This window comes from Rattus norvegicus, chromosome 13 (genome assembly GCF_021556685.1).
Source record: "Rattus norvegicus strain SHRSP/BbbUtx chromosome 13, alternate assembly SHRSP_T2T, whole genome shotgun sequence".
Classification (NCBI taxonomy): domain Eukaryota; kingdom Metazoa; phylum Chordata; class Mammalia; order Rodentia; family Muridae; genus Rattus; species Rattus norvegicus.
Window position 1 is genome coordinate 98584517 of NC_141546.1, and position 22071 is coordinate 98606587.

The window sequence follows — 22071 nt, forward strand, 5'->3', positions numbered from 1 at the left end:
TCTTGTGTGTTTGAGTCTCTATTACTTGGGCCCAAAATAAATCAACTGATGGTCAAGCAAATAAGATAAATATTTTAAACCCTGAGCTGCCTCCGTGCAATGTAGTCCTCTGGCCTAGCAATAAGCAAGCTCTTCTTTAATTATTTCCTTGCTCTACGGCTGCTAAAATTAGGCCTGGGTGTTTTAGAGGGTGGAGCGAATGCAGTGACTGGTGTTTCTATTTACTGGGGCTGTGGCAGCCACCCAGTGCTTAGATCACTGCCAGCCAGGGCCAGCCGGGTACAGGACAACAGAGCTCCACTGCTAAGCACCGATGCCAGGAGACAAAACCTGCAGCCGGGGCCCAGGTCAAGTAAAAGAATTTATTCTCAGGGTAAGCTCTTTTTCTTTTTAAGTAAAATGAAAGAGGCCAGAGATCGTGAGATACAGGTAACTTTAATGGCTATGCTACGGATTGAAATTCAACTTGTGTGTCTATCAGTCACCCTCAACTAGATGTGATGGTACACGCCTGTGATTCTAGCAACAGGGAGGCTGAGGCAGGAGGATTGCAAATTCAAGTTGAGCTGGGCCACACAGTAAGTTCTATCTCAAAACAGCCAGGGCGGGGGGGGGGGGGGGGGACAGAGAAAGAGAGGGAGAGGGGAGAGGGAGAGAGAGGGGAGGGAGAGAAATAATTTAATAAAGCCCACTTGTTTCATGAAATATAAAACAAGAGCACCATCCCACACTAATGCTGGCTACTCTCTGGCCCTGGCGGTCTTGCCGCCTCCATGGTTAGCCCCATGCAGCGACTGCCCATCTCGTAGCATCTGCCCGTCTCGCAGCCGTTCTCTTGTTGAAGACCCTGCTCACATTCCCAGCCGTCCACCCCCTAATCAAAACTCTAGAACCTTGTAATTTATCAATCAGATTTATATTAGTAAATTCTCAACCCACAAACATTTACACTGTGAACTCAGAGTCAACTGATATAGATACAAACTGCCCACCTAGATAAGACAAATTGTCCTGTGATTATCCATCCGTTATAAGATATTCATAGCTACCTGTGGCTATTTAAAGCCACAGGGAATTTGGATCCTCTTTCTCTTCTTCCATCTCTCTCTCTCTCTCTCTCTCTCTCTCTCTCTCTCTCTCTCTCTCCCTTTCTGTGTGTGTGTGTGTATATGTGTGTATGTGGGTGCATGTGTGTATGTGTGTGTGTGTATGTGTGTGTGTGTGTATGTGTGTGTGTGTGTGTGTCCTTTCTGTACTCATCTCTAAAATTCTCAGCCTGCCTTCCTTTTCCACTACCCAATCACAGACTCTCGCCTTATCTTGTGCCTGTCCTCACCTGCATATAGACAGCAATCCACACCCATGTCCCATCCTAAACTTCAACTCTAAGGTCAAAGACTGAGAATTTGAGTCAAGAGCTCTAAGCTGAGGTCTGGTACTAATTTGCTATTTGTATTTGACTGAATTGAGTGCCACCAGTCACCTGGTGACTTCTCTTACTCAACCTGGATGGAAATGACTGTTCAAGAGGGTGAAGCTCTTCCAGAACAAATACAGCAGAGAACCACAGATATTTGCTTTATGGAGGAGTCACCTTTACCTATTGGTAATTTCTAACGTAGAGAGGAAGAATCCAAGAGAAAACACAGTTAAGAATCGGAACCAGCCAGGCCCGGTAGCAGAAATCTGTACAGAATCCCAGCCATGTTCTCAAGACACTGAGGCAGAGGGCTCGGAAAGGTTCAGGGCTTCCCTGAATACACACAGTGAGTCCAGTTCCAGCCCAGGAAATTCAGTGAGCCTCTGTCCTAAAATTAAAAGTCAGTGCAGAAGCTTAGACTATAGCTCGGTGGCTCTGTGGCGACATACTTGTGCAGCACGCCCAAGGCTCTGAGTTCAATCGCCACTACAAAAACAAAAAACAAACAAAACAAAACAAAAAACAAAAACAAAAAACAAAAAAGGAAAGAAAGAAAAATGAGCAAGGACCTTAAAAAACAGTCAAGAAACACTGCACCTGTAGTTCCTCCTTTGCAAAGGGAGTAACTCCACTTGCCTGGCTTCCCCTCATACAAGAACATGCTTGTCTGGGAGCTACGGCTGGAGGAGACAGGTGGCTGACGGACAGCAAATGGTGATACTTGCCAGGAGCCACAGGGGCATACTTCGTCCTAGAAGCTCTTCTCGGAGGCATTTCCCATGGGCAAACTAATATCTTTGCCACAACACTTCCCAGAAGGGGAAGCAGCGAGGTGGAACCCAACAGCATGCGAGAGTCGTGCAGCTCCCAAGCCAGAGAGGGCAGCTTTCGTCCTTAGGAACATAGCTCCGAAGTCTGCAGTCTTGGGCACCATGAGCCATCTTGTCCCTGGGGCTCACCTCTGCTACTTTGAGCACAGAAAAAAAAAAGTCGTAGGTTGGCAATGGGACTCACTTGGTAGAGAGAGTGCTTGCTCCCAATGAATGAAGTTCTAGGTTTCAAGCCCAACACCCCAGAAAGTACTCTAGGTATTCTGGTGTACCACGTGGGGTGGAGGCAAGGGATTCAAAAGTTCAAGGTCAAGTCATAAAGACTAAAGGAGGGTGAGGTAAACCAGGGAGACATCAGACTCTTTCCTTTATAATTAAGACTCATTAAACTCCTTACCTGAGTGTCTCTCTCTCTCTCTCTCTCTCTCTCTCTCTCTCTCTCTCTCTCTCTCTCCCCTCTCCCCCCCAATGAATCTTTCTCTGCATCTTCTACTATTAATTTAATTCTGTTATTTTTGACCACTTCCTTGGAGCAGGGAAAGGGGAACCATAAGTCATAAACATGCTACCTGCCTCCCCCCTCCAAACTAAGAAAACCTGTTGGTCCTAGAAGCTGCAGTGGATAGGGAGCAGCTCCCCAAGTGTAGGGAATGGTCTGTATCCTGTCATTCAGCACAGGGCTTTTAAGACCTGTCTGGGGCTGAGTGTTGCAGAAGGGAGGGGACACATTGCAGTGGACAGTGTCATGGTGAGGCTTTGTCATCTTACCTGCCTACTTACTCCCGACAGGAAGAACTCAACTTTTAAGTGTCTAGAAAAGCCAGAGCTTTGAGGTGACTGGGTACTTGAAGCTATGTAATACTTCTTGAGGGCTTGGGTCCTCAGGTGTTCAAAAAGAACCCCCAACGTGTTCTTGCTCTGTTCTTGGGCCTGGAAGCATTTTGCAAACTGGAAGCCAAACAGATGTTCCTATGACCAACTATCGCAGAGGCAATGTGTGGAAGTCTGGGATTTTCTCTTCCATCGGACATACGAGAACATCTCTACTCCGCAGGTGGCTGGGTGCAGCCTTGTGTGAATTCTAGAAGGTTCGCTGAGGTGGAAGAGCCCTTGGGGATGAACCCTTGGTTCACAGAATTCTTTAATCCAGTTTCATAAGAGCCTGGCCAGCCCTTCTGATGAGGCAGTTATCTTGCATCCCAAGGTCTTCCCTAGGGCATGACCAACTTAGAAAGTTGCTTGGGCTTGCTTTGGCCAAAGATCAACATGTACGCATTCTACACACACACACACACACACACACACACACACACACGTACACGCACACGCACACATACAATACACACTCATGGATACACATACATACACACAACACACAATATACACTCATGCACACATACCACATGCACAGACATGCATACACATACATGTACACTCATACATACACACACCACATACATGCACACATGCACATTTACGTATTCTCTTTCTCTCTGTCTCTCTGTCTCTGTCCCTCTCTCTCTGTCCCTCTCTCTCTGTCTCTCCCTCTGTCTCTCTCTCTGTCTCTCTCTCTCTCTGTCTCTCTCTCTCTGTCTCTCTCTCTCTCTCTTTCTCCTCTCAATGCACAGAGGACTACAAAGAACTTTTATTTTCTCCAAGCCGTGGTCAGAGTCACAGCAGCTCCCAAGAGTCCTGTGACAGCCCCTCCACCACCAGGAGATGCAGAAGCTGCATACACCCCATCCCTGCACCTCTGCAGGCTTTCCATTGAGAATACAGATGTTCTTACCCTCTAGGTTCTCAGCAGTGCCCTTTCTCCAAAACATCAGTTTGTCTGTCTGCTCTGCATATCTGAGGAAATCTCCAGAGCCACCACCTGCAGGGGAGCAAGTTCCTCATGGTTTATGGAAGGTATTGACTGCCTGAGAGTCGCACTGCATTGAGGAGATAAGATGGGGTGGGGGAGAGACTCCAGCTCCCTTCCCAACAGTGTTGTCTGGCTTTGACTTCAGGGGAAGCTGTGTCATCTTCTCACTGTTGGACCCAAGTCTCCATGGAGGAAAACCTCCCCATGACCAGGCACACAGTGGGGCTCCTGTGCACAGGGAAGACAGAGAGGGACACTAGGCCGAAGCCTCCCAAGTCCTGGGCACTTTGTATTTGGGTAGTTCTGCTTTCTACAGGCGTAAGTAAGGACTCAGATTTCGATGTTTTGCAGAGAGAAGCAGATGTCATCAGATAGTGTGAACTTCCCTAAGAAGACAACTCCTTCCTCCTAAATTAGGAAATGCTAGGAAAAACTGCCAGGTTCTCCCAATAGGACTACCCTGTTAACCCCAAGTACTTAGTAATTCTTGTTTAGTTCCTGTCCACCCAAGTCAGGAGACCAGGTCTTTTACCCTATCTATCTATCTATCTATCTATCTATCTATCTATCTATCTATCTATCTATCCATCCATCCATCTATCTATCTATCTATCTATCTATCTATCTATCTATCTATCTATCTATGTATCCATCCATTCATCTATCTATCCATTCATTCATCTATCTATTCATTCATCTATCTATCTATCATCTATCTATCGATCTATCCATTCATCTATCTATCTATCTATCTATCTATCTATCTATCTATCTATCTGATATGTTACTTCTCTGTCACCAGTGAAATGAACCAATTCAAGCCAGATTAGATTATATTAAAGGCAGGTTTATTGGGAAGCTGCTCTCAGGTGGGCAAGTTCCCAAGCCTCAAGGACCAAGGCTAGGGAAGTTGCCATGGGGAAGGGGCAATAGGGAAGAGAGAAAGAAAGAGAGAAGGGGGCCATGCATGCAGAAAGAAAAGAGGAGAAGAGGGGAGAGAGGGGGAGGGAGAAGGAGAGGGAAAGAGAGGAGAGCTCAAAATGTCTGGATTATATAGGGAGAAGCCTCTGGGGTAAAGGCAGCCCAGCCGCTGGGCTGGAAAGTTTAAGGTTGAGGGAAGGGTATGCCAGGTAGGGACAGAGGGATGCTGGGAGAACCTGGAAGCCAGGTCTGCTTTGGTGTGTAAAATATGTACCTTGTCCCGAGCCTGAACCCAAACACTATGTATCTATGTATCTAAATATCTATGTATCTATGTATCTATCTATCATCTGTCTCCCTTCCTATCATTTACCTATCTATCACATATCTATCATCTATCACCTATCTCTTATTCTCTTTCTCTCTCTAGCTATTCTCTGTTCACTATCCCTGCTATGTTCACTATGATCTCTTCATTCTTCCTATCTCTGGCTATCCTCTCTCTCTCTCTCTCTCTCTCTCTCTCTCTCTCTCTCTCTCTCTCTCTCTCTCTCTCTCTCTGATACCTCTGAGTTCTAATTCCTTTTCTCTTTGCTCTAGACTCCTCCAGATGCCTCTCATTGTTCTCTCTCTCATTTCTGCCATGAGTATCAACAATACAAAACCTTCGCCTTAGCCATAGAGCAGTCATACTGGTGCTCCCTTTGATGTGCACCCTTGGACATATCTCCTGAAACCCTCAAACACAGCCTCTGACTTTACCTTTGTCACTTAAGCCTTCACTGTCCACCTGACTTACCACCTTGGGTTCCAGGAATGACACAAATGATTGATAAATATCTCTAAGACAAATGACCAAAACTACTCCCAAGCAGTAGCAGAATGCTACAGAACAGTCCTCCTGCCCCTGACCAATGAGGGTGATAACCCTTGATGATAAACCTGCCCCTTAAAGCAAGACTTGTAATGTCACCAGGGCCAGATGGTTCCCAGCAAGTGAGAACAGCTCTATCAAGCTCTTCAGGTCCCCCAGTGGAACCAGAGCTGAGGTAGTCACACTCTTGACAAGCCTATTGATCTGTGACTGTCTGTTATGCATGTCTAAGGACCCTCTTTTGTCCCTTTTTCTAGAAAACTCTCAAATACCTCCTACGCACCCCTGTTTTTCAGTACTGGACCATGTACCAGGGCCTTGAATTTGTCTGCTGTATCTCTGTTCCTATTAGTCTTGTAGACAGACTTGAGGGCCATTGCACCCCTTTTTCTGTTCTTCCAAAAGTGATCTTGTTGACCCAAACCCTCTATTTTCTGCCAAAAAAAGTGTCTCTTTCATACCTTCCACAAGTATACCCAACCCTGCCCATCACCTCCACCCTTGACACTACTGTGTTCAAATTCTACTGAATCCTCTTCTCAGCCTTTTGGGCAATGCTAAGTGACTGGACCATCTGAGAAGTGCATCATGGGAACACATGATTTTATACAGCTTTCTGAAAGTCAAGCTACTATCCTTTATCCAGATCCTAGGTACTTCCGGCAAGTTGTATGTACAAGGCTGTAGCACATATTGTTAACAAATTCAGGCTACTGAATCTTTACCAAAACTATAGGGCCTATTCTCGCTTTGCTTGTGTTAGAGACCGCTTGCTTACCTGGCCTTCTCAGCTGCAATGACATAGACCTAGGAAGTGCCACAGCTCACCATTGGACTCAGTGGGAGTTCTCATTGCTTTTAGGTGACTCAATGCTATGTAGAGCAGTGGAGAGAGGGAAGGTGAGGAAGGCCAGCCAGACCACATTGGGAAGTGAGAGCAGAGATGTAAGTGAGTGAATTGGGATTTAGTACTTCTGGAAAGAGACCAGAAGTTCAAGTCCACAGCTTCAACAACATCTGAACTTCGAGGGTGATTTGTGGCAGATAAGAACAGCCCTGATGGAGGTCAGCAACATACGATTAAAATACCTGATAAATAAGTTTATTTTAGGAAGAGGAGAGCAAGCAATCCAGAACTGTACTCGGGGAGGTGTGGACCAAGGCTCCATTGTGATAGCCAGGGGGAGGCAAGAAACCTAAGAAGATTCCTTCAATGGCAGCCATGGGAAGCAGTATGAGAGCTTCCTAGGGAAAAATCTGAACTACCTGATGGTCCAGTGGCCTACTTCTGAGTGTATATCTAAGGAACTGAAATAAGCACGTTCAAATCCACCCGTGTTCACTGTGACGCTGGTTACACTAGCCAAGGCTTGCACTCAATGCAAGCTTCCAGAAAGAGGGGAACAAATAAAGTAGATATAATGGGGCACCATTCAGCTGTCAAAAAGAAGGCAAGGCCACGCTCTACAAACATAGATGATCCTACACACATATGATAAAGGAAGAAAGCCAGGCAAGACATCAAGTAAGTACAAGGCTCTCTGTGCCGTTCATATGTAAATCTCCAACAACTAAGGTAGTCATCCGATCCGAAACCAATGGCCAACAATTCCTCCTCGAGTTAAAAAATGTAATGAGTAAGTTATACTTATTTTCTACTAAACACATTTTTGTGGAGCTGGTTAGATGGCTCAGTGGATGAGGACCCTGACCTCATAAATGCAGCTGCCCCAGTTCTCTCCCAGAAACCCACAGAATGGTAGAAAGAAAAAAGAAAAAAAGGAAAGAAAAAACCCTTGAATCACAGATAAATATGCACAATAATAATAACAACAAACTTTTAAAAACAGAAAACATGTTTCATTAATAGACCTTTCCTAGTTAAGAGCGCTAAGCTAAGTTGTACTGAGTGGCTCGCTATCCCAAACAAACTACCTTTTGGTTTTAAGGCTTCCAGAGCTCCTGTGTTTTTGCTGGAAAGTTAACAAAAACCAGGTTAAAGGGAACTAGGAGGGTAGCACATTTAAGAACCTGAAGGGGAAGAAGGCTGGAACATCCTGGCATTTATTACTAGGTCTGGAAGGAACTTTGTTAGTGGCACTTATGGTTAGAACAGAATTCCTGCCACAGACAACTAAAGGGGAAAGATATTTCACTCCTGAGTACATTAGATTCAACCCACGTGTCCAGGTGGGCATTGTGGCAACAGGAACCAGTGCTGGAAGAAGGCTGTTCACCTTGTCACAGGCAGGATGCAGAGAGAGAAGGTTACCAGAGACCTGGTATGACTTTCGAAGAAGAGTTTCCGCTCACTGACTCCCTCTGGCCTGTCCCCACCTTTCAGACTTTCTTTAAGCTCCCAGATTAACTCTACTACTGAGGACCATGTAGTCAAAACATGTGTATGGGGAGGAAATTTCCGTTCAAGCCGTAACTGAGACATTGCATGAGAAAACTGGAAAGCACATTGCTAGCATCCTTCCGCCGGTGGGAGAAGGATGGAAGGCTGTCAGAGGATCTAGTTGTCCCTAGTTGTCCCTTCCTCCCCAACAGCTGGGATTCATTTTAAGGACCCTTTTGCTTCCTTCATCATGACAATTTCCTCATATTGTCTCCTCAACCTGTGTCAAGGAAAAAACAGGCCATGTCCTCAGAAGGAAAAGCTTGTGGTGGAAGCTAGACCACTCTGTGTGAGAAGGCAGTCTTTGGTGAAGAATGTCACGTGAAGCGAAGCTCAAAGTGACCAGACATCTTTGAAGCAGCATCAATGCCATCTGGAGCCACCAGACTGCACAAAGAGCAGGATGTGACCCTGGTTGTTTTTAGCAAGAATGGCGGCTGTCACTGTATAGCTCTCAGGTCAGTGCATGGGCATCATGGGAGCATATGTGAAGTCCCAGCCCTGAAACTCAATGCTCATTGAAAGTGTCACGAGCTCTGGACATTGTCCACAGTGATCTTGGCCCTTCTGACTCTGCCTTTGTACACAGTCCTTGCTTGCCTCAAGACTTTTGCATCCCACCAAAGGACATCTTGAACAGGACTAAGCAAGTATAAGCCAAGTAGATGTGCTGAGTCCAGGAAACAGGGATAGGGGATAACCTCTTTCCTCATGCCCCCAATGGAAAGTGGGGTCCTGTGATCTCACCTATCATGGGGTTTCTTCTGGAAAAAGAATGTTCAAAGTTTGATTACTCATGTCTACTGAAGTCTACCTGACTTAAATCCTCGTCAACACTCCCTCTCAAACTTGTCCTTCTCAAAACGCTTCTTTTCAGTATAACCATCCCAGCTTCTATAACTCAAAACAAGGCCACTGTAATAGACAACAGAGTGCTGGATTACTCATTCCAAGAGCAAATGCCTAAGCTCTTTGGCCAGTGTCTGCTCTTCCTATTTCGACCTCATCTGAATTTCCACATTTGATAATAAATACAAAGCACACCATGGCCAGCACAGTCCACACACAAGCCTCCTTCCTACAGGCAGAAGAGACCACAGAACACACCATGACCAACACAGTCCACACACAAGACTCCTTCCTACAGGCAGAAGAGACTACAGAACACACCATGACCAACACAGTCCACACTCATGAGTCCTTCCTATGGGCTGATGAGACTACCACAGGTGCTCCAACTTTTCCTCTACCCTTTAGCAGCTGAGTGCTAGTTCCAGCCTGGCTGGTTTCCAGTCATCTCCTGGTCACCTTAGCTGCCGTAGCTGACAGTCCAGGAGAAGGTGCCATGGCTTTTCCTGTCCTGTTTTTGAAATCTGGGTCCATCAGCCCTGAATAATAATTCGGCATTCTCTTTTCGTGGGTTTCCAGTGGCATGTGAACTCCCGGTTAACAAGAGGTTGTTTCAGCTCCCGGTTTTATAGACTTATTGCACCATTTCTGGGTGGGAGGAATTCTCCATTGAGTGCTGAAACTCTGGACTGGTAGAGTCATGGACCAAATGCAAACTTTAGATAAGTATTTGTGATTAACGCGCCCATATTTCATACCCACATCTCTGAATTTGTATTCCAAAGCAGGCAGGAAGGGTACCATTCATTTCCCATGAGTTCGAAGCAAAGGCTTCATCCTAACCAGTGCTCCAAGTTCCCAAGAGCCTCCAGCAGACAATATATCTTAGCTGAAGATCCATCCTTCTGTCAGGCTGTAGTCAGAGGGACCAGTAGTTAGGCCAGGAAATCCTGTGCCCATAAGTCCATCGCCTTAACTCAAAAGCTTACTTGATTCTACTGAGTGAAATTTTGTCTCAAGAGATATGGAAATTCAATGCCAGTCAGACTATGTTGCATATGGGGCAACAGCGTGGAAAGATTGAAACTTGGTGATGTTGAAGGATTTAAAATTTGACTAATGAAAGTGGTACCCAGAGAGGAAGCCTAAGGAAAACACAAGCATGTCGTGATGTCCATATAGTTGATGGGGGCATAATTTCCACTCTACAGTAAATAGTAAACTTAAGCTCTTTAAAGTCAATGGCCTCCTCCTGCTCAGGCCTGGTTGCTTCTTCTATGTACTTGGAACCTAACTGTGGCCCTTGTTAGGTCACCATGCTGAGAGGAAGACCCTGCTACCTAGATATGTGCACAGCCTTTATTCCTGCCATCAACTGAACCCCTTGATCAGACCAAGAAAAAGGCTTAGAAGAGATCTCTGTGGTGAAAAACCCCTTCGATCTTTTTGACTTTGTAAAGCTGCCTCTACAGTGGGGCCTCTTGGTGAGCTTGCAGATGAACGCAGTCTCATCCCCTGAGCTCTTCCTAAGGCCTGTATCCAGTATCTTCTGAGTGTACCCATCACCCATTCTCCAATGTTATTCTTTCCAAGCCTCTGACCATCTGGCCAAACCATCGGCCGCCATCCAGGAATTAGAAGGAGATAATTGCTTTAAGCAATGTCTCCTAGATAATCAAGCACACCGCAAACATCTGTTCCCAGGAGAATCTCTATGCTTTATGAAATCGGGGACCACCCTTGAGTGGTGTTCAAGCACCTCAGCAAGTTAGAACCCAAGACTCTGACCAGCGGCTGGCACACTCCGAGGAGAGAATTTGATGAGCCACAAGAAAGGAACTAACTCTTCCTGGAACCCTACAGAGAGCATGGGTAGGGGCAGGGTGGGGCTTCTGCCTGCAGTTTGAATTCGAAGGAGCGCTGAACAGAGCCACCAGCGTCGCGGCCCACGTGCCCTCTGGACCTGCCCCTCTACTACCGATGCAAAAAACTATCAAGCCACAGAAACACTTGGGGTGTGTGCCCACCGCTCCCATCCCGGGTCTGATTCCAACACAAACAGAGGCCAGCAAAGAACATCCTGTCTCTGTGGTGGGTAGAGACCTACAGAGAAATTCAGGGAGGCGGGAAATGCTGTGGAAAAGGTTTCTCTCTTTTTTCTTTTGAGAACTTCAATTTCTGAAACCCCTTCCTATTAATCACATCTTGGAGTTTGAGATTACAGATCGTCTACCCTGGTGGCCTTTTAACCCTAATTAACCCACTAGATCATTTGGTGCCCCTACTTCATTTAACTACGTGTTGCAGCTTATAAAAAAAATATGTGGCCTCATGTCTGGTCAAGTACTGCACATTCCACAGTTCTTGTTCGGGCCACTTCCTTCCCTATGGAGCCATTGCCTAACTTTTCCAAAGCTGACATTAATATCTCAGACCATTATAATACAGTTATTTTCAGGGAAGGCAGGGAGGAAGTCACGTGGCATCAATTGGTCCCATGGGGTCTCTTAAGTCTCCATTTAGTGTGTTGTTTTTATTCACAGCAACGGCAATGGAGTGGAAACAGCAAGGAAGTCACTATTATTGTGTTAAGTGAGTAATTATTTTCTAGAGTTTGTTTGGTTAATGAGTCAGTATTCCTTTTTTAAGTGTGTGAAGGCAGCTAGTAGCTGGGTCAAAGGTATGCACTCACACATACACACACACACACATGCACGCATACACAGGCACACATGCACGCATACACAGGCACACACACACATACACACACAATGCACGTGAATAAGAATGTACACACAGGCATACACACACACACACGCACACACACACTCAGATCTAGGCCACCACCCATTGGTCCTATTTTAACCTGTACTGTGATGTGAGCTTATTAAAGGGTAGGGACACAGAGAGCTAAGTCAATCCTTTGAAGTTTTATAGTTTGAGAGAAAGGAATTCAAAAGCTCCCAGGCATAAAAATGTAAACTTGGTCCTATTTAAATGAGCGAACCAGAAGGGTTTTGTATTGAAACTTGGGCACCAATATGCTCTGTTATTTTATGTTTACATCATAAATTTTACTTTCTGGAAGGTCATCACAGACATTTGCCCAGGTAGGTAGGGCAGAAGTAATTTTCAATTTCTCAGACTAAGAGCTGAAATGTAAATATCCAATATGCAGAATATCGGATATGTGGACTCTATAAAAGGGCTATTCCAGCCCCAAAGGGGTCGAGACCCACAGGTTGAGAACCCTGGCTCTGGAGGCTCATTCACACTTCACTATCTGTGATGAGGGAATTCTGCTTTTCCATATGGAAGTTGGTAAGAACGTAAGCCACGTTCTGATAAGTCTGTGTCCATTGACACGAACCAGAGTTCTGTGAGAGGAGGAACGTCAATAGAGATTGGCATTTCCCTCACTGATGTTCACTGTAAGAGAGCTCAGTCCCCTGTAGTGCCACGGCCAGGCGGACGATACTGGATGGTATGGAGAACAAGCCAGTAAGCATTGCACCTCCAGGATCTTTGTACATTCCTGCCTCCAGGTTCCTGTCCCAGCGTTTCTTCATGAGAAATTGTAGAGTATAAATCCCTTCCTTCCCAAGTTGGTGTGGGTAGTGGCATATATCGCAGAGACGGAAATCAAATCGGGACACGCAAAATAAAAATCCTTCCCACGATTTCTGGTAGAAGAACCCACCAGTTCGCTGGCATGAGAAGTAATTTACTTTTTTAAAAAAAGATGCATCAGAAAAAAAAATACTAATTAACTGTTCTTCAAGGTGGCAGCAGTCAGTTCGGCAACGTGCATACACCTATGATCCTAACACTTGGTAAAAGGAGGCAAGAGGATCGGGAATCAGCTTGGAGTGACTCTGAGGCCAGACCGGAGTGTATACTGAGATACTGTCTTTAAAATGAATTAAAAAGAAATGTTGTGCAGTGTGGATTTTATTTTATTTTTTTTAAGATTCAGAAGTGAGAAAAGGGATGCGTCTAAAAAGAATAATACAAATTTTCTTAATCAGGGAGAGTCTGGGAGTTGTTTGCCCCAAAGACTAGATCTTAATATGAAAACCTTTCTCAGTTTTTTTATACTGTATTAAAGTTTTATCCTTAATCAGTAAGCCAACAAAATAGGTAATAAACCTGTTCGTTCTTAATTTAGTCAGATCAAAGTACTAAAGCTGTTCAGTTCACATAACCTGTTCGCTATCACCAATAAATAATAAGTGTAAAAGGTTTTATGACCACGGGTGTGAGAATGTCTCCTGGGACACTGTCGCGCATAGCAGTCATGAGGCTGTGCGCAAGCATCCCCACCAGAACGCAGGATGTAAGGAGGCGTGGCTCTGTTTGAGTGACTCTTCGTCCTGGAATCCGGGCCAGAGGGGCTGCTTTCAACTGCCACCCTCACAGAGCAGACAGAGTCCACCATATAGTGCTATACGGGGGAGCTGCTTTCTCTGGCCATCCTGCCTGAGCAGAAGCTGGGCACAGGCTAACAGGGAATGAGGGACAGTTTACTAATGACTCGGGTAATTATTCAACTTGTGAATGGACTAGGGCCTTTGGTTTGCCTTCTCCTTTCTCCTTAGTCTTTTAATTGCTCATAAAAGCCCTGTGAAGTCAGTTGGAGCAGGAAGTGAAAACTGAGATCATCTAGTCTATCGGGTTTCTTTTGAGTCGTTCCAGTTACTGTGTGGAAGGGGAAGTGATTGAACCCGCTGGCTGACTCAAGGCTGGGGCCCCACTGTGGATTCTGCTCGCCTACCCCACCACATCCAAATCAGAACAATGGTCACAGAGGCTGGGGGTGCGGGCTGGATAGCCAGCAGCGCTGTAGGAAACCCAGGAGGCTGGGTTGTCCGTTCCTTGTGTTTTTAAAGATGTAAAAACGGATGCCCAAAGGGCCAAAGGGAGTATACTAACAATGTCACAGGGTTCACTTTAAGTGAAGACGAGAAAACGCCACTTAGGGTTTGATAAATAGCAGCAGTTATATTGTATTAATATTATATCAGTTGTGTATAGTAAGCACGGATTTCACCAGGAGTTCCATCTTGGACATTTTTTTTTCTAGAAATAGTTGTTTTCCTTATGAATTTCAAAGACAATGTATAAGCCACCTAGTAGTAGGGTTTCGTTTCAGACCATAATGTCAATCATAATGTGATTGGTGGTGTCACGCCATTTAGCCCGGACACACAGAAGATAGCAGAGCTGTTTGTTGATGGAAATATAGAAATGTCTTTAAGCCATGGGGCGGCCTGCCACTTTCCTACAGAGATGTTTTTAAGACTTCTTTTTATTGTATGTATGCATGTGCACCTGTGCATGCAAATGGATATGTGCACATTAAATGCAGGTTCCCCCACAGGTCAAAGGTGTCAGATACCCTAGAATTCGGGTGGTGGTTGGCCATGAGCTACCTGATGTGGGTGCAAAGAACTGATTCGTGCTCTCTGCAAGAGCAACGGGTGTTCACAAACGAGGCATCTCTCCAGCCCCAGCTTGCAGAGCTCTTAAAGAGCCACCTAAAGAGAAAGCCAGGTCTCCATCTGGTGGGGAGGGAAAGAGAAGGGACAGGGGAGTAGGAGAAATGATGCCCTCATCTGTTTCCTTTATCACAAACTCTCTCCTCCTGCATCTGGAAGGTATGACTTTACATTCTGCACAGTCCGGAAGGAACATCTGTCTGTAAACACCTTAAAACAGCTTTAATGTGTAATAAAACTCAACTACAAGACTCTACTACTGAGAAGAGACTCTAGGACAAGAAAGGATTCAGAAAAAAAGAAGTAAAGTCTTCTGCTAGTGAGCCAGGTTCTCCTCAACTTCAGAAAACTCAAGAAATACCAATGCTCCTTGGGCTAGGGGAAGCTCAAACGAAATATTCATAGTGACAGCCTACCACACAGATCTGTGAAGTAGCCAGTGTGGAAAGGAACAGAGCCAGCATGGCTGGGGGGGCGGGGCAGTGGGATAAGAAAGACAGCATTCGTTTTCTCTCCTGTAGAGGAGAGGTCTTCTGGCTGCATGGGCGTATCAGGCATCCCTCTGTCCAGACTCACTTCTCTCTTCCAAAGTTTGTCAGGTGTGGCACAATATGCTAACATAACTTTGTAGGAAAGACACTCGTCTGGTATTCAGACATGCCTGGAATTCGAGGGGTGAACTCTCTCACCCAGCACATTTCCAAGATGCTACCTTTCCGGGCAGAACTTACTTGTTCGAAGAAGCTGGTTCGCTTTTCAGAGCAGGTGGGACCCTCCCTCTCTATCTACCCCGATCTGTTTCTGGCCAAATTGTGAGAGGTGTGTGTGTGGGGAGAGAGAGAGAGAGAGAGAGAGAGAGAGAGAGAGAGAGAGAGAGAGAGAGAGAGAGAGAGGGAGGGAGAGAGAGAAAGAGAGAGAGAGTGAGAGAGAGAGAGAGAGAGAGAGAGAGAGAGAGAGAGAGAGAGAGAGAGAGAGTTAGTTTCAGGAGAAAAAAGTTTTAGGAGGAAAGATGGTTGATAGCTGGGCAAATGTCTGTGAGGATACTAAAAGGATCTCTGGGAAGCTGGTACGCTCCAAGTTTTCAGAAGAGAACACATAACACTGATCATCCCTGTGTCTTAATATAGAAGACTCCAGAAGCCCCCAAACAGCCTTAGGAGCGCTACAGGGCAGGGAGGGGAAAGCTCTGTGCACCTCAGAGGAAGTCACAGGGACAAAGAGCATTGTTTGAATACGGCTGTGACAGTGGTCTTCCTGGGCTCTTGGCTCTGGTCATCTGAACCTTTCTGGCCCTGAGACATTGTTGTCAGATCTTCTAAAGGGGGGGGGGACCTGTTTTAGGAATAAAAAACTCGCTGAGTTATTCTGCTTCACAGAGAACTATTTAAGGCTGAGCAGTTTGTGCTTTGACCTTCCCGCCCTTCAGACAGATGAATAGACACACTTCAATGCCCTCCTCTCCTCCCGGAGTCCCTAGATCGTGAGCATGATAGAGAAGGGCAGTTCAGCTTGGCCTTATTAAAAAAAATGAAATTTTATAGCTGTCCTAAAGCATAGCTGTAGAAAAGCCATCAGAAATCAATAAAAAAAACCTACTCCAAATAGTACAGACACCCCCCCCTTTCATTATATGGTTTGTAGATAGAGCCAGATTTCATGTAAAATGAGACACTGCCATGACCCACACATGGTACAGGATATGTTTATTAGCGTTAGAAATTAGCAATTCTTTATCGTACGGATGTAGACAGAGCTTATAATTCCTGGCTGAGCTTGCGGTCCAATGTATTTTATGCACCGACTTTGCATAAAAAATCATTACTCTGAGATATTTAAGCACCAACAAGGGTAAAAGCGTGTATATCAGTTATCAACTGTCCTGAAACAAGTAACCTTCGATCTCGAATGTCTCATACACTCCACACTCCTGCCAGAGCTTTTGTGAGTGCTCAGTTTGAACATGGCCAGACATACTCCGCCTCCAGATCCCAGCAGTGAATACATGAGCTGGGGCCAGAGCCATCCCAAGCCACCCTGGGGAAAGGCCTGTTTGTAGGTTCACCTGCAGGAATGCTGGGGAGTGCCCTTGTTCATTGGCTTTTAAAATCAAGTTTGAAGGAGCACACCCAAGGTGGACTTGGTCATGTCCTCGCCTAACCTTGACGGAGACATTGGGGTCGCTCTGATTCGCATTCATGTAAAGCGACTTATTGAGTTGGACCAAGCTGAGGCAGAGTGGTGGCGAGGCCTGATGTATTTCCCTGTTTCACATCCTCAGAATCAGCCACAGTGTGAACTGAAAATATTCGAGCAGAAGAACACATCTGTGCTGACCGTGTGGACTTTTCCCTTTTCCGTGGTTCCTCAAACAGCACAGCAAGACGACCATTTACAGGGCATCCGTACGGCTTTAAACCGAGGGTAGAGTGTATGTGGTTGCCTCTCTCCTGAAATCCACAGTCTGCGCTATGGAATGAAAATCTCTCCCCTCAAAGAACACACACAGAGATGATAAAGAGATGACTCTGTGGTTGAAAGTACCATACTGCTCTCACAGAGGACTAGAGTGCAGTTTTCAGCCCATGTTGGACAGCTTACAACCAACTCCAGGTCCACGGTGTCTGATGCTTTCTTCTAGCCCCTGAGCACAGCTACATTCCCATGCATAGGCACACATAGACACATGATTTAAAGCACAAAACTAAAGTACTGATTTTAGGTATTAAAAGCAATCTAGGCATGATACATAGGATGCAGAAGAATGTGCACAGGTTATATGTAAATTCCATGTTATTTTATGGGAGAAATCTAATCACTTACACATTTGGGAATACAAGCCAACTCTCATGAGATCCAGGAACAACTATATACAAGGACATTGACACAGGGATGCAGAGAGCACCGGGGATGTCTTAGCAGCTGGAAGCCTGAAATAGCCAAACTTCACAAAGTTGGTAACGTCCCAAGTGCCAGCTGTGCCAAGCTTAGGGTGATCTTCATACAGGTAACATGCAAATGTCAAGACCTCAAAGATCTGCCATGCCTTGGAACCAAAGTGTGATGGATTCTGTTATCAACACCAGACAACCAAGAGGCTAAAGAGAAATCGTGTGCCCGTTCTGAGACATCAGCCAGGCCACATCAGTCACAGATGCCCGTCAGTCCTCTAGGGCACACAAGCGGCTTGACATAGGCTCCATTCAGAAGCTTCAAGACATCACATCATAACAACATCATTGAACATACACCACGGCATAACATAACTGATCTTACCCCCCTCTCTTTTGTGTGTGTGTGTGTGTGTGTGTGTGTGTGTGTGTGTGTGTGTGAGAGAGAGAGAGAGAGAGAGAGAGAGAGAGAGAGAGAGAGATATCTTGGAGAAAAAGATGGAGATCTTGATGTGTCAAAATCATGAGCTTCCTAGGGTGATAAAAACCAGCTCGGTTTCAACTTGGAAGCTATGAGTCTAACTGAATTTAAGGGGAGTGACAAAAACCAAACGGAATTTAAGAATATCTGGAAAGATATTCTTGTTGGGTGGTCAATGATAGAGGTAGGGTCATTTCAGGTAGCCCAGGTTGGCCTTGAATTTGCTATAGAGCAGGGGCTGGTCTTCAACTCCTGATGCTCCCCATGACACCTCCAAAGCAATAAACTTTCACCACTACGTTCCTGTCTCATTCTCTGTTTTCAATTTTTCGCATTCCCTTTCTGAGGTAGGTTTTCAATATAGCCCAGGCTGATCTAGCACTATTGCGAAGCCCAGGCTGCTAAAAGGATACTTTAAAAATAAGTAAATGTAGCTTTAAGGTCCATCCCATGAGATGGACCCCCACACCTGACACTGTTAAAGTGGCCAAGAGCCTGAGACTAGACGGTCCTCGGGCCTAGTAGAAAGCCTGCTATTGTCATTCTGCTATGGACGATAGCAATGAAATGACTCCTACTGCTATGTTCACAGCTCAGAGCGTTGCTCGGCATCAGCAGAAAAGAGCCTCTTCTTGCAGTAGAAGATGGATAACACATTAGAGCCCTGCCCTCAAGGTTCAGAGAGCTGTGTAGAAGAGGGGCGGAAGGATTATAAGAGCCAGACATGGTGGCTGACTCTAAGGAAACAGTGTCTTCCAGACACCACAGGACTGAGGCACACGTGAATGCATAGAGGCCGTGGCAGTGCACACAGGTCTAAGGCAGAGGAGTCCAGAACTGAGAGGGGAGTGGACATAGGGCTCCATGCCGACCCAAGAAGCTATTTGTAATTGCTACTTGCTGGGAAAGAGAAAAATCAGTTTTCTCCAATGGACTGTCACTGGGTATATCAACCACTCTCCAGGGCAGGCCTTGGGGCCAAGAGGAGTGACCAACATGAACCAGACATAGTGGTTGGTGTGTGTTGGGGGGTTTGTTTTGGCATTTTTTTTGTATTATTGGGTTTTTGTTTGTTTTAATTTACATTTTTCATTTTTGTTCTTGTCATCTGAGAATAGGAGAGAGAGTGAGAGAGAGAGTGAGAGAGAGTGAGAGAGAGAGAGAAAGAGAGAGAGAGAGAGTGAGAGAGAGAAAGAGAGAGTGAGAGAGAGTGAGAGAGTGAGAGAGAGAGAGATGAGATGTGGGAGAAATTAAGGAGGGGAAATAAGATCTAAACATATTACATGGAGCTGGAGAGATGGCTCAGTGGTTAAGAGCTCTGATTGCTCTTCCAGAGGTCCTGAGTTCAATTCCCAGCACCGACATGGTGGCTCACAACCATCTGTAGTGGGATCTGATGCCCTCTTCTGGTGTGTCTGAAGACAGCTACAGTGTACTCAAATAAATAAAGTAAATAAATCTTTTAAAAAAACAGAACATAGTGTTTGAAAAACATTATTTAAAAAATTAATAAACGAGGTACAAAGAACTTGAATTGTTAGGGTTTGTTTGCCTAAAATATTAGGAAACATGCTTCTTCAGATTTGCAAGGATCGTGGGTTAGCACTTTTTTCTCTGGAGCTCTGAATGCAAGGACAGCACCATCTGCAACTCTGCCCTCAGATGCAGCGATGCCCACTGTGCTTCACGCTCTGAGGTAGCTCTGAGCAGCTCACATGCACACAGCGGTAGCGATGCCCAGTGCGCCTGACACTGTGTTAGCTCTGAGTAGCTCAGGAGCACACAGCGACTGCTTTCTCAGAACCTGACTCTTGTGTTGTCCTCAACCCAAACCCTTCCCACTTCCCTTCAGGAAGAATGACACAATTACAGCTCCAGGAGGGCTTCTGCTCCCCAGTATTTGAAATCCTCAAACTGCTTCATTTACTTGTTAGCAATAAAGCAAAATTGCACAGTTAAAGAAAATTGTTGAGACTATAAAAGCGCTTGGCTCTTCTCCCCCAATCCAGAAGGTACTGTGTGTTCTTTGGATCTCAGACAACGCTTTGGGCAGCTCCAGATAAGGTATCCAATAACTGCACTTCGTGTCCTCATTTTTCTTGCCCTCATTCCAGAAAAAGTTGGACAGCTGCCTCCGGAATAATTTTATTGTGAGGAAAGTTATTATGAAAACATACTCCGCTGGTTTTCACTGACCTCCAAAACACACTCCCTAATTAAGTGCAAATGGGAACTGACTTGGAGCAGGTTGTCTCTGATTTTGGACTTGGGAGCATTCTTAAAGTTTATGAACTCTATACGCGAGCTCTGTCTGCCAAACGAGGAATTTCTTATTTCATTTGGTGACTGCTCTGAGGTTATATAACGCTTCCCCCAAAAGCCCTGGATGCTGAAGATGCGTAAACCATCTGTCTACGTTGAAAAGTCAGAGAGAGAGAGAGAGAGAGAGAGAGAGGAGACAAGAAAGAAAGAAAGAAAGAAAGAAAGAAAGAAAGAAAGAAAGAAAGAAAGAAAGAAAGAAAGAGAGAGAGAAAGAAAGAAAAAGAAAGAAGGAGAATTCATTGCCCCAGCGATCTGTCTCCGGGAACAACTAATTATTTATCCAGAGGAATTTCCTCATGGCTTTTTATTTTAATATTGAGTTCCTACATAACCGTAAAATTTTACAGTACTGAAGAGGCAATGATGGTATTCATGCCCTCACGTCTTTTTATAGGAGCCTATTTGGCTTTAATATTTAAAGAAACCCGAGGACCTGGCAGAGGGAAGTGTGAGAAGAGGCCCAGAGGAGGCAACTTGTGCTTCACCTCTGGCCTCCCGTCTTTCCCTTCCCCAGCCAGCAGGGGACAGTAGTAATAGAAGAAGGGAAGCTGCTTCCTTCTTGGAATATGAAGAGACATAAACAAGGAGAAATGATGAAAGCTGAAGGGATTTCTCTGACCTTCTCTGGTCCTCCTCGGCAGAGTTAAGCCTCAGGTGGATTAACTTCCGGGTCCTCCGCCTGCTAACTTAGGTTGTGGCAGATATTTGCACGGCAGCAGTTAAGTGTCAGTCTCTGAGCCCACACTCTGCCAAGCCGTGTCCAAAGATCATATTATCCAGCCTTTTGACGAGGAGAAACGAGGCCGATGAGCATTCTGATGTCTTGAAGGTAAAGAAACTGAGGCTTAAAGCCGTGCGCAGATTGTTCAAGGTCACACAGCTAAAGCTGCAACCCGGAGTAACGAAAGAGTACAGAGTTCAAAGTTTCTCATCATTGACCCAGGTACCAAGCTTTATCTGAAAATTTGCTTCCTTTGTTTTCCTTCTTTTTTTTTTTTTTTCTTTTTTTCTTTTTTTTTTTTTTCCGGAGCTGGGGACCGAACCCAGGGCCTTGCACTTCCTAGGCAAGCGCTCTACCACTGAGCTAAATCCCCAACCCTGTTTTCCTTCTTTAACTTTTAACAGCAACTTCCTATGTAGTTCAGGCTGACCTCGAACCTGGGATCCTCCTCTCTCAGACGCTAGAGAGGTGGGATTGCATGCGTTTGCCACCACGGGCAGCTCATTAAAATTGTTTTACTTGACAGAGCATTTTTTTAGCTTGTTGTTGCTGTTGTTGTTGTTGTTGATTCCCAATACGGAAAACTTGAGATACACGATCGTCAGCTGAAGTTGAACACTTCTATGTCAACAATCAGAGTAATGGACGCCCCACCAGCGTGACTAACATGGTGACGTTGTTGAACGACAGGCACTATGGACTTCAATGTGGGACATTCCCTCTTCCTTTCAACGGTGTGACGTCACACCAAACAGATAACTGCTTGTCACCCTGACTCTCTGCAGTTGTTTGGGCAACGTGAGATTCTGGGTGGAGGCCAAGGTTTGTACCGGGCAGATGGGTTCTGTGTGAAAGGGTTAACCATTGGCTGAGGATGAGCTGGATCTGGTGAGGGTGAAGCAGGCAGATGCGGGGGAAGCCATTAGCCTGGCTTTGCTCCATAGGAAGCGCTAGGTCGCTGGGTTGACTGTGACACTGTATCAAAACTTGGAAAACGAG

At 45.5% G+C, this 22071-nt stretch overlaps 1 long non-coding RNA gene across 2 annotated transcripts; it reads left to right on the plus strand.

The window, feature by feature from the left end:
- The first annotated feature begins 248 nt into the window (after positions 1-248).
- On the plus strand, positions 249-18327 carry LOC120096338 (uncharacterized). 2 transcript variants are annotated; one of them, NR_190615.1, is given in 2 exon segments: positions 249-373; positions 16939-18327. It is a non-coding gene; the product is annotated as an uncharacterized LOC120096338 (long non-coding RNA).
- Positions 18328-22071: the final 3744 nt, after the last annotated feature.